Genomic DNA, 14,996 nt, shown 5'->3' with positions numbered 1-14,996 from the left:
GCAAGACATCAGCATTCTTTTACATTCTCTTCCCCTTGCTTCCTGTACAACCAGCTCCCTGAAGCAAAGTGGAATCAATCAGCACCAGTGGCTAATTGTACATTTAAATCCAATGCAGAGACACAACGTGGTTGAAGCAGCGAGGTCAGGGCAGGCAGCAGAGAGAAGGACTATCAATATACAGAATGTGAAAGAACTGTTGGAGGATAAAAGGTGGTCACCTATTACACTAAACTCATGTTTGGCATTACGTACTTTGAAAGCCAACAAGAATATACTGTAAATGAAGGCGTCACACAAGCACCTCAACCAAGTATCTTAACCATCAAGAGTCCTTAAAGGCCCTGTGCACACTGTACAAATTCACATCCTTTGCTCTACATTTCTCTTTCAAGTGGTTCAGTTGTGGGACTTGAGACAAGCAGCTGAGCACAATGAACAGCTTGTACCTTACACTGGAGGTAAACCAGGACAGCACCAAAACCCACTGGTGTTCTCCTCCTTCTGTTCTTGGCACTGTTTGACAACAGTAGATCATAAAGCATTGAAAAGTTTTTCCTTTAGAATACAAAATAAGGAAAAACATTTTACTCATATGCAATAATTACCCGGGATTACTAACCTGTAAAGGAAACACTGACACCAGCAACCAAAGGACAATGAGAAGAATTCTTCTACTGTTTAAGTTACAATGCTGACTGCACTTGTTGGGGCCAAGTGGAATTCTTCTCATGTAATAGGCTAATTCATCGAGGGCTGATTTAAACCAGACAACAACATAAACTGAACTATTCACAGCATAGGCTGGTTTGGTTGTGTGATCAACAAAAGCTAAAACCAACTTGGGGATCAGAGTGCTGCTGCAACACCGCTGTTATTAGAGAATAAACATATAAGAGATCAGAGGCATACATTAACCTCAAACCCAGTATAACACTGTTCAGGTACCAGCCACATAGTGAAAGGATTCCTGTTACATCTGTGCTGATGAATGGCAGTAATGATGGCAGTGCAAGAACTGTAAAGTCAATCAGCCTGTGTACTACCCTGTTCATTGCCCAAAAATGCAAATGGTCAAGGATGGATGTACCTAAAAAAATAAGATACACATTCTTACGGATTACAGTAATACCCCGACTTTGTTAGTCATAAAGAATTTGCCCTCTCAAATGACTGAAAATATATCAAATTCCTTCAGCCTTCCCTTTGCTGAATGATAATTACAGATCTGAATCAATTCCCCAAGAAAAAAATAACGTTATCACTTCTAACCACAACTAAGGCATAAGAATTGCTAGATCTACTCTTGCAAATCCATGTCTGCTGACAATACAAAGCTGGGAGGAGTGGCTGACACACCTGAGCACTGTGCTGTCATTTAGCAAGACTGAACATACTAGAGAGTTGAGCAGAGAGAAGCCTGATGAACTTCAACAAGAACAAGTGTAGATTCCTACACCTGAGGAGGAATAACAGCACACATCAGTACAGGTCAGGGACTGACCTGCTGGAGAGGAGCTCTGCTAAGAGGGAGCTGGGCATCCTGCCCTTCTCAGGAAGGACAGGATCCTGTCCATGAGCCAGCAGTGCAGCCTTGTTGCCAAGGCCAATGGCACCCTGGGATGCATTCAGAAGAGCACGGCCAGCAGGGCGAGGGAGGGAATTCTCCCCCTCTACAAGATGATGAGGGGTCTGGAGCATCTCCCATACGTGGAAAGACTGAGAGACCTGGGACTGTTCAGCCTGCAGAAGACAGAGAGGAGCCCATCACTGTTTAAACATACCTAAAGCACGGGAGTCAGACGGATGAGGTCAGGCTCTTTCCAGTGGCATGCAATCACGTTTGAGAAACTCTATGTAAAACCATGTTGTTAAATACTCAAAAAATTGTTTCAAATCAATTCAGTTCTCCTTTATGAGAAAACAGATCTCTTTGCATCCTTCACAATTTCCAGCACAACTTGAAGATTCAGCTTTATGACTATTAATTTAAAAGTCAGCAAAGTGAAATCCATGCTGAAAAATGCAGAGATAAAACTATTTTTGAAGGGAAGTACAAAAACTAAAAAAAAATTTAAAAACCCACCATAGTAGTCATGACAACCCCATTCCGTTTCCTTCTGCTCGCCCATTTCATCAGGATGATACTGAAAATAATCCACAGTAATTAAACTATTGGCAAAAGAGACCAACTGGTGCAGAAAATAACTCTTAAAGAACCAACATAACCGAGAAGCAACTCAATCCCTGGGTGCAGCCAGAGCACTCCCCTAGCTCAAGCCTCACCAAACCAGAGAAGTGACACCAGTTCTGATGACAAATAGCTAACGAATCACACCTTGCACTGAAGAGCTGCATAGATTTGTTTTTCATTTCATTTGCTTACCATCTCAGGAGATGTCTGAAGCACAAGGAGTAATCTGCTGCATGTTTTAATTAGAGACACAAGGCTTTAACCAAAAGAACAGTTATTCTACAAATCTCATCTGCTATGACTGGCTTAGAACTCTCTTTTAGCATGGCTAATTAAAAAGGTTCATCACAAGATCTAATGCCAATCCTTTTGGTATTCTTGTAAGTGTAATTTACTGAAAATCATGCACATTGCACCTCTGCTGCATACACTGTTACTATCACAAGTTACAGGCTTCTCCCAAAAAACTCTGCATCTTGACAGTTGAAAACCACAGTCCTTAACACTTTATTCTGCATGTATCCCACACAAATTGGTCTTGCTTGTTATACACATTTGTATGGAGAATTCTGCTAGCTTTCCTCTCCAGCAAGTATGGTTACATTTACAAAAAAGAAAGTGGGAATAACCCCAATTGCAGAGCATAGACAAGAGTTGTTTCTGGAGCTTTCAATGGCCTCCATTTCTCTCTACTCACCCAACATAAAACTCAAGTAACTGAACAGGCAGCTAAAACTTACACCTCGGTGCAAGCAAGAAAGAGCAAGACCCTATCCAGTAACTTCAGCAGACATTTACAAATGTAATAAGAAAGCTTAGCTAGATACACGTTCACTTCACTAACACAATTCAACTTTTTTCTGTATTATTTCAACAGTGGATGGCACTTCCAGAGATGGCAGAATAATTTGGAAACATCAGGAATGCAGTCCCATAACTCAGCATCTCTTTAATCAATCCATACAAATAGTGTAAGACTAGCAGCTAACTGCATTACAGAATTTGATTACAGTAACAGAACAAAACCTGTCAATATTATTATCTTTGAGATTTTAAAGACGGCGATGAAGGCAGACACACAGACAGAATGCTGCGTACTTAGAGTTTAATGGAACAGATTTTTCTGGTCCAACACACTCTCCTGTTCAATTCACACAAACTGAGAGAAATCCAAGATGAACGCGCAGTAGAAAAACAAGAAGTGTGATAATATCTCTCCATTCTGCCCATTTTCTCTGCAAAAGCCTGTTTTAGCACATATCCATTCTGAAAGACAGAAGACCTTGGATTCTACAGAACTCCACTGAAAAACACCACAACACACTGATAGAAATTAAGATTTCTCACAAAGCATCACAATCAAAGCCCGCTTATCACCCCGGATTGTATTTATCTCATTTCAGAACAATATAGGTGCCCACATGTAAACCAGCTGTCTAGGTTACCCCATAAGTAACGGGGAATCAAGTTAAGAGTCAGTGGTTTCATCTGCGAAATTCAGTCTCTACGTGAGAAAAATGGGAAGCCACCCCCTAAATGTCCTACAATAGCCCTCCTCTGACTGTGAAGAGTCTGTGACACTCACAGGTGTCATTTATCTACCTTGCTGTTCCACATCTGGAACCTGGAGGGATCAATCTCACTGGCAACTGCAGGATTCTAGGCAATTTTGAGGCACTAACAGCCATGCCCTCATCCCCAAAAATGAAATCCTTGGCAAAAAGATACGATTCGTATTTTAGTATCAGCGTGATAATACATACATGCCCAGAATATTAAAGACATGCTAACCCCTGGTCTTCAGGCAAGGAAACAACACAGAGAACAAAAAACCTTCTGCCCTCCTACCCTGATCACAGTACTCCACAAAAAGATGGTATTTCATCATTCCAGAAGAGAAACACACCATCACAACTAGTCCTGCTTCCTGAAACTCCTAAGTCTCCTGTACCTAACCAGAGAACAACAGCAAAAACACCAAAAAAGCCCTTAGACAAGAAATTATAAAGGCAGTGGAGTACAACTTCTCCTATATATAGCAGTCTGCCTCATCTGATCCTTACACCCACAGCAGCCAGGTGATCGTGACCAGGGAAAGCACACAAACAGCACAACGGGATGTCAGTGCTTCAAACTAAGCTACTTGTGACCACCCACCCCAGATGAAAGGCAGGATGGTCATCCTGAAGCGTTCTAAGTTACAAAGCTTACCTATACAAATAGGTAACCATATCCTGGAACCAGCTCATCCAAAAGTTTACCCCTTCATTCTTCAACATTTTTTTCTTGTAGCTCAAATATATTTATGTGGTTACACACAAAAAGATAACATGTTGGGGAAACACACAATGCTGTCAGAATGCAGTACCCCATACAACTCTTGTAAATATTTTATCACTTATATTCAAGTTCCTTCAATTTTACACAAAGTAACTCCAATTCCAGTGGTTTCTTACACAAAGAATCATAAACAATACGTTGCTGAATATTTGAGCCACAAAGAAATCCCACGCTGATCTGATACACACCCTACTAACCTTCATCTGCTATCTAGGAAGGGTCTGACTTCTCAACTGAGCTATCAAGACTGATCTCAGCACGCCCATTGAAACTTCATAGCTTGTCATTCCTGTTAGTGATATAACAGCTTCAAATATTCCACAGAAAAGAAAAATACCCCGAACTATTCCAGAAATAGCACACTTCTATTCCTGTTTTAGGTATATTTATGTCAGCCACCATCCTCTTCCAAGAAATCTCAAGACATCTTTTGAAACAGAGGCATAATTCCATTAAACTGTTGGCAGTACTGTGATTAAAAGCAAACTGCCAGAGCTTCATCATTAGTGGCCAGCAGTTCTAAAAGACAACTCCTTGGTAAAGCTCTCTGTGGGAAAACAAACGCTTGACTTTCACACCCAGAAGAGACTCACAGAATGGCTTGGGTTGGAAGGGACCTCAAGGATCATTAAGCTCCAACCCGCTCTGCTGCAGGCAGGGCTGCCTATTTTTACATCAAAACTGTGTTTAAAACTAACAATGACTGTGGAATATAAAGAACATTTTGACCCATAGGCACCCAATTCCCACGCATGCTTTCATAACACACAGGGATGGAGCGCTCTGGTCATCCCTTTGTTCTCCCTCTTTTCCTCTACTGTTCCTACTTAAAACTGAGGAACATGACAGGATTGATACAACTGCACTCAAGAGACTGGCACCAGCTAAAGCGAGTCAACAGAAACAAGGCCCTAAAAATGGCTTCTGCAGATGCTGCGTACAAAACATCTACAGACACACTCACACACTTTGCACAAGTTGCTGAAGACAAATCACGTCGATAAAGGAAGACCTTCTACACGTCAGTTCAACCACTTTTCATCTTCAATAAACTACGCTTGGTAACAACATCACTCATTTTCCGTAAGACATTTAAAGACATTTAAAGTACACAAATACCCTACTGCAAATCCAAAGACCAATGCATCACCTTTGATCTTCCTATCAGAACTGAACATCAGATTGACTCAAGTAAAGCCAGTGCCTACACAAGAATATTTCTTTTCTCCAACTCCAACCTGCTTATGACTAGGCTGACAGCACAGACACTGTTTGGTACTGCAATTGGTTTCTGTTACAACAAACCTCTTTGGTCAAAGCACAATGATGTGCCAACAACTACACAACACAACACAGCCTGTTGTCGTTACCCATCTCATCCCAATGCAGTTACCATCCGTAACACACAATACCAGAAACTCCATTTATTCTTAGAACCTTTGAGAAGATAGAATACGCCCTAGAAATTTGATCCGAACTGCACAGAACTGCTCTGCCTAATGGGGTTACAGTAACAGACACCAGCAGTAAGAGGGAAGCCACATCAAACCCTGCACCAGTCTGGTACCACAATCCAATTCAGTTCACCTTCACCACAGACACGATGCTGCTAACTGGCAATCCTCTGATGGAGTTTCTCAATAACGCTGCAAGCGTTTCCATACTTCTACACAAAAGTACCAAAACTAACTGATTATTTATGGAAACGATACCATAAAAATCCCTTTATCTCTGAAGACAAAAAATCCGTTGTTTTTTCCCCTTGATCTTTCGATTAAAAAAGAACGCACACTGCACACTCCATCTATTCTCAGAAAAACCTGCAACTATTTCAGAGGAACATTCTGGTTTTGGCGGCCAGCTTGAGAAAAGCCAATACACACTGACCTGCTATCTCAGCGCCTCTCAGCCTACGCCTCATCTCAATGAAGAATGCTTTTCTCCAGCTCCTAATATTCTTTGGCTCCAACACCGAATGGAGAAGTCTGCTTCATACTTTATTTACTCTTTGCAACACCTCATAGGCTGCAAAGTGCGAGTCTAGCAGATCTGATGTAATAAGAGCCTAAAAGCTGCAAAAATTAGAATTTCACATCTGACTGCACTCCTAGTGATGAATGCATAGAGTATCCTAATGTGCTGCATTATAAAAACTAATACAGTACTACTGCCATCTGCATTGCTTCATAATAAAGAATGTGCCCACCAGCCTGGTTTCCTGCTTTAACCTCTTGCTCTCTTCTGCCTTCTCTGCCCTGACCCTTCTTCCAAGCCTGCATCAGTTGCCAATCTGTGAGCCTCTCAGCTGAAGCGATGTGACATTCTTCAATTTGATGTTACTCACAAAACAGGATTTCTGTATTGATTTGTTCTGGTAACTCTCTTCAAATCTGAATGATTATCTGAAATGTAAATCCTTGAATGGGCTCCAAAAAACCCACGTTCAGTCAAAGGTTAAAAACTACTACGCTGTTAAACAAAAACCTAAACAAATAAAGCCATGTAATCCAGTGTAGTGCAGCAAGCTATTTCCTTTCTAATTTGAAGGATGTGGGGAAAAAAAAAAAAAAAAACTTGCTTTGCTACCAACATAATACTGCATTTTGAGAATGCACACTGTTATACTGTAATTGCTCACTTTGTAAATACTCTGGGAGAATAAGAACTATACTGAAGCGTTTATTCATTCTAAAAGCAGCTCACCTCATTCAGTTAGCCCAATGCAACTCTTCAGGATACACCACTTTCACCCAACTTTTGGCAAAAAGCAGTACAGAACTTCCAAGCATTTTCAATTCATGAAGTCTTGTGGCCTGGTCCTCGCACTCCCCATTAAGATTAAATGGACCTTAAGTCTTTGCTCTGGTTAGATCAATCCTTAATAGCAGCCTGTAGCAGTTAGATCAATACAATGGGAAAGGCATTACAACAAAGGTGCGACAACAAAAAGACTGGCATGATAGAGAGATGCTACAAAGGAAGGCAAGAAAATTGCTCACCTGTATCAGAAGATTCTAGATTTGCAGGGGAAAGCTTCACCGAGAAGGGCTCCAGAAAAAGATCCTCCTTCAGTGGCAGTCAGCCCTTAAATGAGGTCTAAGAGAGGTGAAGCCAGGCTCCACCCCTTCCAGTCACAGCTGAATTGCCTTCACCTGTGCTCCCAGAGTTGACTGGCTCCCTTCCCCAGGTGCTCAATCAGTGGGTCACACTGAACTCAGCAGCTCCCATGCAGGGCCTCATCTCCACCTTCAAGGCCTAACATTTTGTTTCCAAAATTACAACCAGAACAAAAATGCTACAGATCTCTAATGAGGTAAGTAATATTATGCAGTTTCCACTTTTACTTCAACTGTTATTTAGAATATCCTGGATTAGTTTTAGAGCAGGATCTTTAAAACAGAAATCCTACAGACAGCATGAGAAGGCTGGACAGGTAAAACCAGATGTTACCTGATGTGGAAGAGCTGCCTTGATGAACCTGTAATTCAATTCAAATTATAAAGATGCACGTGGTCCAGGGGGCTAAAGCCACAGATCTGCACAGTGCCCAGTCCTATCCACAGAGCCAGCACACGTAACAAATGGAAGCCAGCTGTGCTCCTGCTTTTTGACCATTAAGAGCCTGAGCAGCACACCAGGATTTCGTGGTACAAAAGAAGACTGATTCCCACAATAAAATAATGAAGTCAACTAGCTGGGAGAGTAGAAATGGATGGACAAAAATACTGCTAGTAAGAAAATAGAACAAGCTCTGTTCAGAATCAAAGCAATACTTGAAGAACCACAAATGCATGAAAACAAATTATGATTAACACAGAATGAGCAAGAAGCAAACAGGTTTATTTAAGCACAAGTTTCAGTAAAGCATCCATGCAACAGTCCCAGACCTCAGTGTTCCTGCAGGCAGGCAGAGTGCTTGTGTTGCTGAGCCTTACAAAACTCAGCAATAGAAACCAGCTGCAATAGTGAGGAAAATGTCTCAAAGCAAATTAAGTACACGAATCCAGAGATGTGAAACTGTATTAATTCCATAAATAACATCTCTTTCTCAGAACTCTGTTCTGTTCTAACCAGACTTAGTGGGTCGTAACATATCCAGAACTACCTAAAACTGGGCTGTGCTCCTATTTGCAATACCAGGTATTATTCCAGAAGAGTCGGCGTATTTTCACTTTATGTAACAAAGCAACTCTTACAGAAGTCACAATGAATTTCATGCACTGGCAGCCTGCAAGATTATATTCTATGTAACTGTAGCACATTGTACTTATTAATAATCTGTCTTACTTTCTTTTTCTCTCCATCTGGTGTTATTTCCATGAATCTTTCACTAATTTTAAGTCTGAAACCATTTTTCATTTTCTCGTGTCATTTTATTTAAAGCATATGCTTCAGTTATCATCTTTGTCTGCATGTGTGATATCAATAACGATCCTATACGGAAAGAGTCAGATTCTGAAATCCTTATTAGGTAACAGCTTGCCTCAGCAACACAGGCACTCTACAGTCTATTACATCAGTGAGCCTCATTTCCATGTTCCTTATCCCGGCACTGTACATCAGAATCTAAGTAAACATGCACAGACAGCTAAAAGAAAAGCTATCTGCAAACATCGTGCGAGACCACAAACAGGTTAAACGTTAGCCGAGACGACAAGAAACGCTGCGCCAAGTCCCAGCCAGTGCTCCATCTCACACAGCACCCTGCCCAGCAGAAACCCGTAACATAAAGAGGTGTTAGAAATTACTGCATAGACAACTGGACAATAACCAATAAAAAAAGCTCACTTCCACCTACATGTCATCAATTACTGCCTGGCATATGTGCACACGAAGCAGCATTCTGCTGATTCAATGACAAAGCACCGAGAGATTTCCAAATGTTCTCATACTCCTTTCTCTTCTGTTACACAACTCCCCACTCTGAGTAAAACAATACCTGAAGCCACAAATTACAAGTTATTCAGCCACCTTTCCCAATGTACTTTTCTGGATTTTATAAACTAGCATCAAACCAGTTAATATGAGGTGGTAAACAAGCAGCTCCTTGATGTTGTGGTCTGTGTGTCCTCCTAGTGATAGCTATCTGAAACTGCAGTGATGTGCTCTTCAGAGCCTTTCTGTTTAACTCTCAGTTTACTTCATTTTTTTCTTTATTGTTATAATTATTACAGCTCAGCATGACTGCAGCTCTTAATCCATATTATTACTCTTACCTAAGCAACATCTCCACAAGTTCTACAAGTGCCTGCGCAGTTAGGAATTCAGTGAAGTATTCCTAAGTAAAGATGTTAGTAAAGATGGTTAGTAATTATTCCACACCAAATTTAAAACTGAGAAAATTTCAGAGAAGCATACAGATACTGAAGATCATTTTGCAAAGCACTTCAGGCCTTCTTCCTATGTTCCTATTTCCCACAGAAAACAAAGAATCTGATTCCAACCCAATTTTCAGTTAATTCTATGTGCCCAACTATCATCCCAAAACTATGCATTTTAAGTATCAAAAAAACAGGGTGTTCTCTCCAATCCAGAAATCACTTGAGATTCTGGAATTCCAACTCCATTTCTACAAAGCAGATGTACACATGTTGGTGTATATCACAACCTGAAGATTTAGGCCGCTTACACCAACCCCTCTTCTATCACAGGTCACTGCAGCTCATCCTCATGGTCCTCAGTTTTTTCCCCAGTTGAGTGACTAGATCGTATGCTGGACAGAGAATTGGTAAGAACTCATTCAATTAAACACTCCCAGATTCCCTTTACAGGTGAATGACAACAAAGAGGAATGCAACAAATCCTGAAGAGGTCCACCTGGAGCTGATATCTAACAATCAGGCACGTTGTTTCAGTCTAACCACACTGGTAACTCCTATCTGTTATTTATTTCTCAGAACTGATCAAAATCATGCACGAATCTGACAGTGCAGTGATTGCATTGTGATACCAGGACAGTAAATCAGCACCTCACATTAAGAGACACAAACTGAAACAACTAAGGTGAAGTTAAGAGTCTAATACAAACCAAAAGCACGCTCCCACAGTTCTCAATAACATCAGCACCTTCACATTAGGAGGGAAGTTTTTCAGTAATCAATCCCAAGATTAAGAACATACTGACACAGGCATTGCTTCTACTTCTCCACATCCATGAGAAAAGAGAGGGGAAAAGCATCAGCAGACACCAAACATGGTTATCTCAAGTCAACTTAAGTCTAGTTCTTCATCCAACAGCAACTGAAGCCACACGAAGCTGAGGTCTGAAGGGTGCTTTCAGAAATCTGCAAACTGATTCTGGTGAGCAGACAGCGTTTGGGAGATGTGAGATTTATGGTGGACAAGCTATTGACAAGTGCTAATAACCAATGAAATTACCATGAAATGGACAGGAATATTGCCAACAGGCAGCAAGGCCTGATGGAGACATGGAGAATGACTTTATTGCTGCGATAAAACTGCGTGCTGATTGGCAAAAAAAAATTAAAAATTATTACAACTGTTTGTTTCTTTTAGAAGCATTTGTATTTTTAAGGCTCTCCCAATGCTATTACTTCTGTCAAGTTTAGCAAGTCTCAGTATTATCTCTGATGGTCATTAAACAAAATAACTCATCTGAATTGAACAAGTATATAATTAGCCACAAAACCAACTGCTGTTTTTCTTGCACCTTCAAACTGACATGAGGTTCTCCTTTCCACAGCAGAAGCTCTGTATGTTCATACATTTTAAAACTTCAGATCGCTTACAGACCAAAGCACTTGTTCACAGTCTGTTCTGGGTTCTCTTTACTTGGCTAGTATAGCTATTAGCTATACTACTACTTGCTTAGCAAAGTGAAGAAAGTTAAATAGGTGACCCATACACTGTATTTTGTATTCCCTTTAAAAATTATACATGTTTTCAGTAACTTGGTTTGTTGGTTGAAAAACAGAATTCTTCTAAACTACCCTGGAATTCTAATTCTTCCTAGAGCTCTTCACACACACACACACACACACACACACACACTTACCTGCTACAGCTCATTTTATATTGCTCTCTCATGATTGTACTTCAACATTTTAAAATGCATGGACTTCATTGAAGTCTTTTTTTTTTTTAAATCATAGAACATTATTGATTGTATCATCACAGAATAATAAAGCTTGGCTGCTCGCTTCCTTTCTCACACAAACACATACATGCTTATCTCCTTTTATTGCCAAACCCTTTAAGTCTGATGAAATTTGATGGTTTCTTTCAAAAACTAAGCATTCAGAAATTCACTGACTGTATGAGAACCCTAAAAGAAAAACTGCAAGTAATTTCAACCATAGCACTGCACAGAAGTAACTGCCCCTTAGACAATCAGAACTGAACATGAAGATAATGTGCTGAATAGTTTTGCTAGTTCAGGTTTAGCTTAAGTTAGATGTAATCTGATTATTTGCCTCTGTGTAACTCACAACTCTACTAACGTTTGAGACTGTCAATACTGCTGCATGTCAGACTGCTTTAAGCTCTTCCTACTCTATCAGTGGTGATGGCTTTTTGCAACTATCTTTCTCTGCAGCACTCCACCAACACAGCTCGTGCCCTCCATCACAATGCATCCCGTTCTGCAATAAGCAATGCAGCAGAAGCAAAAGTAAGGAGACAGGAGACAGACAGAAGAAGAAGAGAAAACAAAACACAGCTGAGTTTTTCGAAGAAATACATTTTTAGATTTACCATGTAAAACAAAAGCTTTCAGGAAGTGGCTCATACAGGAAGCCAATGACCTCACAGCTTCTTATAAATAACACACTATCACAAAATGAAAGAGAGCAGTATTACTTGCTCCCTTTAACATTCACATTAATAGTTCAGTCAGTTCTTATCAGCTGTCAACAGCAAACTCCGGACAGAAGGAATCAGAATTTAGGAAGTTCAGAAGACACATCAATGCAATGTTTGTGTCACTTGAAGTAGTGAAGTGACCGTTAAATCTCTAGACTTCCTGATTTATTCTTTAATTCTGAATATTAAATGTCTGTTGTTCAAAGCCCTAGCAGGAACAGGCACCCTTGATACCTAAACTGAACATGAAAGGTGTGTTCTCTAAAACCTGCCCTCATTCCTCCCCTTCCGTTTCCTAAACTACCAGTCACAACTCCTTGGCCACCTTGTCAACAACATTACAGCTCTTTTGATAAAAGTGCTGCTTCAGTAGCATTTTTCTATATAGGTTCCTATCAAGGACCTTACATAAAGTGAGTCTTGCCAGAGAAGATATCAGAAGGTATTTCAGCATGAACTACATTTGATAAGCTGACTGTATTTCATTTTCTGTGTTGAACATTCAGTGTAAGCTTTTTTTCCCCAAGTCTTCTGAAGCCACCAGTACACACAGCTGTCCAGTTCTAAGCTGTCCAAGTTTTGTTACTGTTTAAAAAAGAAAACAGCAATCTGGATTAAGTGCAGTAGTTCAGCTATTTCGATACATACATTCTTTATGAAAAACATTAACACCACAACTCTGGTACAGCTTAAAAAAAAGAACTCTTGAAAGCTTTTGGAGCACACCACGTGATCTGTACTTCAGTGCTTTAGCACCTTTCACTTTTATAACTACCTCAGTTTCTAAACCCTTACATTCACCAGCCATCCAGCCTTCTCCCCCCATGATTTTATAAAATGAATGAACTTAAGTGCTACCACCTTTAAGGAGAGCTTTGCTTCCCCTTTCTATTTCACTGTTTGAATGACCGAAGAACCTTTTGGTATTTAACCCTTGTCTTAGCAGGGCTTACTAGTTCCACTTCAGTCACCTCCCCACTCCTTATATTCTTCTTTAACACATTTATCCACACAACTGGATCAAAAGTACTCTCACTCAATTAGTACAGAAAGCAAAACAATACTGAATCAACTACTTTACCACTGATTTAAGGAAATGAGCAGATTTTCTGTCTGGTTTCCTTCACTGAGTTCAGTAACAGAATGAGCTGAAATGCCTTCAGAAAAACTAGATCACACTGATTTTTTTAAATCCACCAAGATGCTCTAAACATGTTTTAAATCCTGGTAAGTTTTTTCTCCTCCTCCAAAACCCCACTTTTCTGAAGACTTCTACACGTAACTGTTCTCTACTGATGGAGAGGTACAGACACTTAGAATTAAATACTAATCAGATCGGTTTAGGAATTGGTCTTGTTATGTTTTTTTCCTATTAGCAATCCTTGCGTAAGATGAAGGAACATGCTGATGTCTGTCAATAAAACCACATTACAGAAGGACAATCAGGATGCTGCCCAGAAAGAGCTGGATAACCTTAAGAACTTGAATAAAAGAAGAAATTCTATCACAGAAGATTCAACCATATTTCTGCCATAAACAGCTCTTCAATTCAGGAACCAGGAGGAAAAAGCTCAGCCCGTTACAAAGTGACCGTGGGTCATGAGACTGAGGTACTGTGAGAGAAAGCAGGTGAGACCCAACTTACAGCAGCAACTCATAGCTGGCTGGAGGCTTTACCTGATTACTGTGTGTGCCCTGTCTAATAAGAATGAAGACTCAAGCACCAACACAGAAGAACTTTCTGGCAGCAGAGATGGCAGAATGGTAACTACTGACCCATCAAATGACAGCATAGCACTTACAGAACAGAAGGGATCCACCGGAAGGCTTCGTGGGTTGTTTATTTTTTAATAAGAGACAGAGCTGCATGATCCCCAGCAGCGGTCTTAAGACTACAAACTACAATTTCTCAGCCAAGATCAGTAACAGCAGCCAAAGGATTCAATCTAGACCACAAGGAGAAAAGAGCAAAGAAGAGCACCAGCATAAATGACAGATGGAGAGAATGTGGTTGCTTGTTCCTGCTGCTTCCCAGCAACAACGGAAGACTGCCTGCATGAGCTTTCACTGTTATTCTCTGCTCCATCGGTGGTTTGTGTTCAACTGTTCAACGGCAGCAATCAGCTGAACGAAGCAGAGAAGCACCTGCAGACTCCATGCCGGCCTCAGCTGGGAAATGACACAACAGCAGCAGCTCCAAAATGAACGACAGGACCACGAAGTTTCTGAGGCAGGAAATGGAGGACGATTCACGCAGCGTCAGCTGTAGAGCAGCAGCTAACAACTGCACGATGATTAAGAATAGTTTCTTAACCCGTGTTTCTGCTTTGATGAGCTATTCCAAGTGCACTGCACACCAAAGCCCAGCACAGCAAGCTAACTCACCACAGACTTCAGGCGTTCTGGAGGATATTAAGAGATGCCAAGGGACACTGCGTCCCATGCTGCTGTAAGTGAGGGCAGTAGGCAAACTAAGGTGCAAATCTTTCCCAGATCTGAGCCAAATATGCAGATCAGACACAGTTTAGGATGATCAAAAGAAAGGGGAAGGGGCGGGGCTGGAAATCAGTGCTTAGAGCATAGAGTAGAAGCTATGTTTGCTTACCTGACTGAATAAGCAATATAGTTCCTAGTCATAAAA

The 14,996-nt window shown here is 40.7% G+C and overlaps 1 long non-coding RNA gene across 1 annotated transcript in view; it reads right to left on the bottom strand.

Moving 5' to 3' along the window:
• The window catches only part of LOC122158692, a 99,761-nt gene extending 92,254 nt beyond the window's left edge, over nt 1–7,507 (bottom strand). The window contains exon 1 of the long non-coding RNA XR_006168293.1: nt 7,238–7,507. This is a non-coding gene — a long non-coding RNA (uncharacterized LOC122158692). The remainder of the gene's footprint in view (nt 1–7,237) is intronic.
• Nucleotides 7,508–14,996: the final 7,489 nt, after the last annotated feature.

Source organism: Centrocercus urophasianus, unplaced genomic scaffold (assembly GCF_019232065.1).
Source record: "Centrocercus urophasianus isolate 14NV4802_14NV808 unplaced genomic scaffold, USGS_Curo_1.0 seq_15, whole genome shotgun sequence".
Taxonomy (NCBI): Eukaryota; Metazoa; Chordata; class Aves; order Galliformes; family Phasianidae; genus Centrocercus; species Centrocercus urophasianus.
Note: the sequence above shows the minus strand (reverse complement) of the source record. Positions and strands in the feature narration are given on the sequence as shown.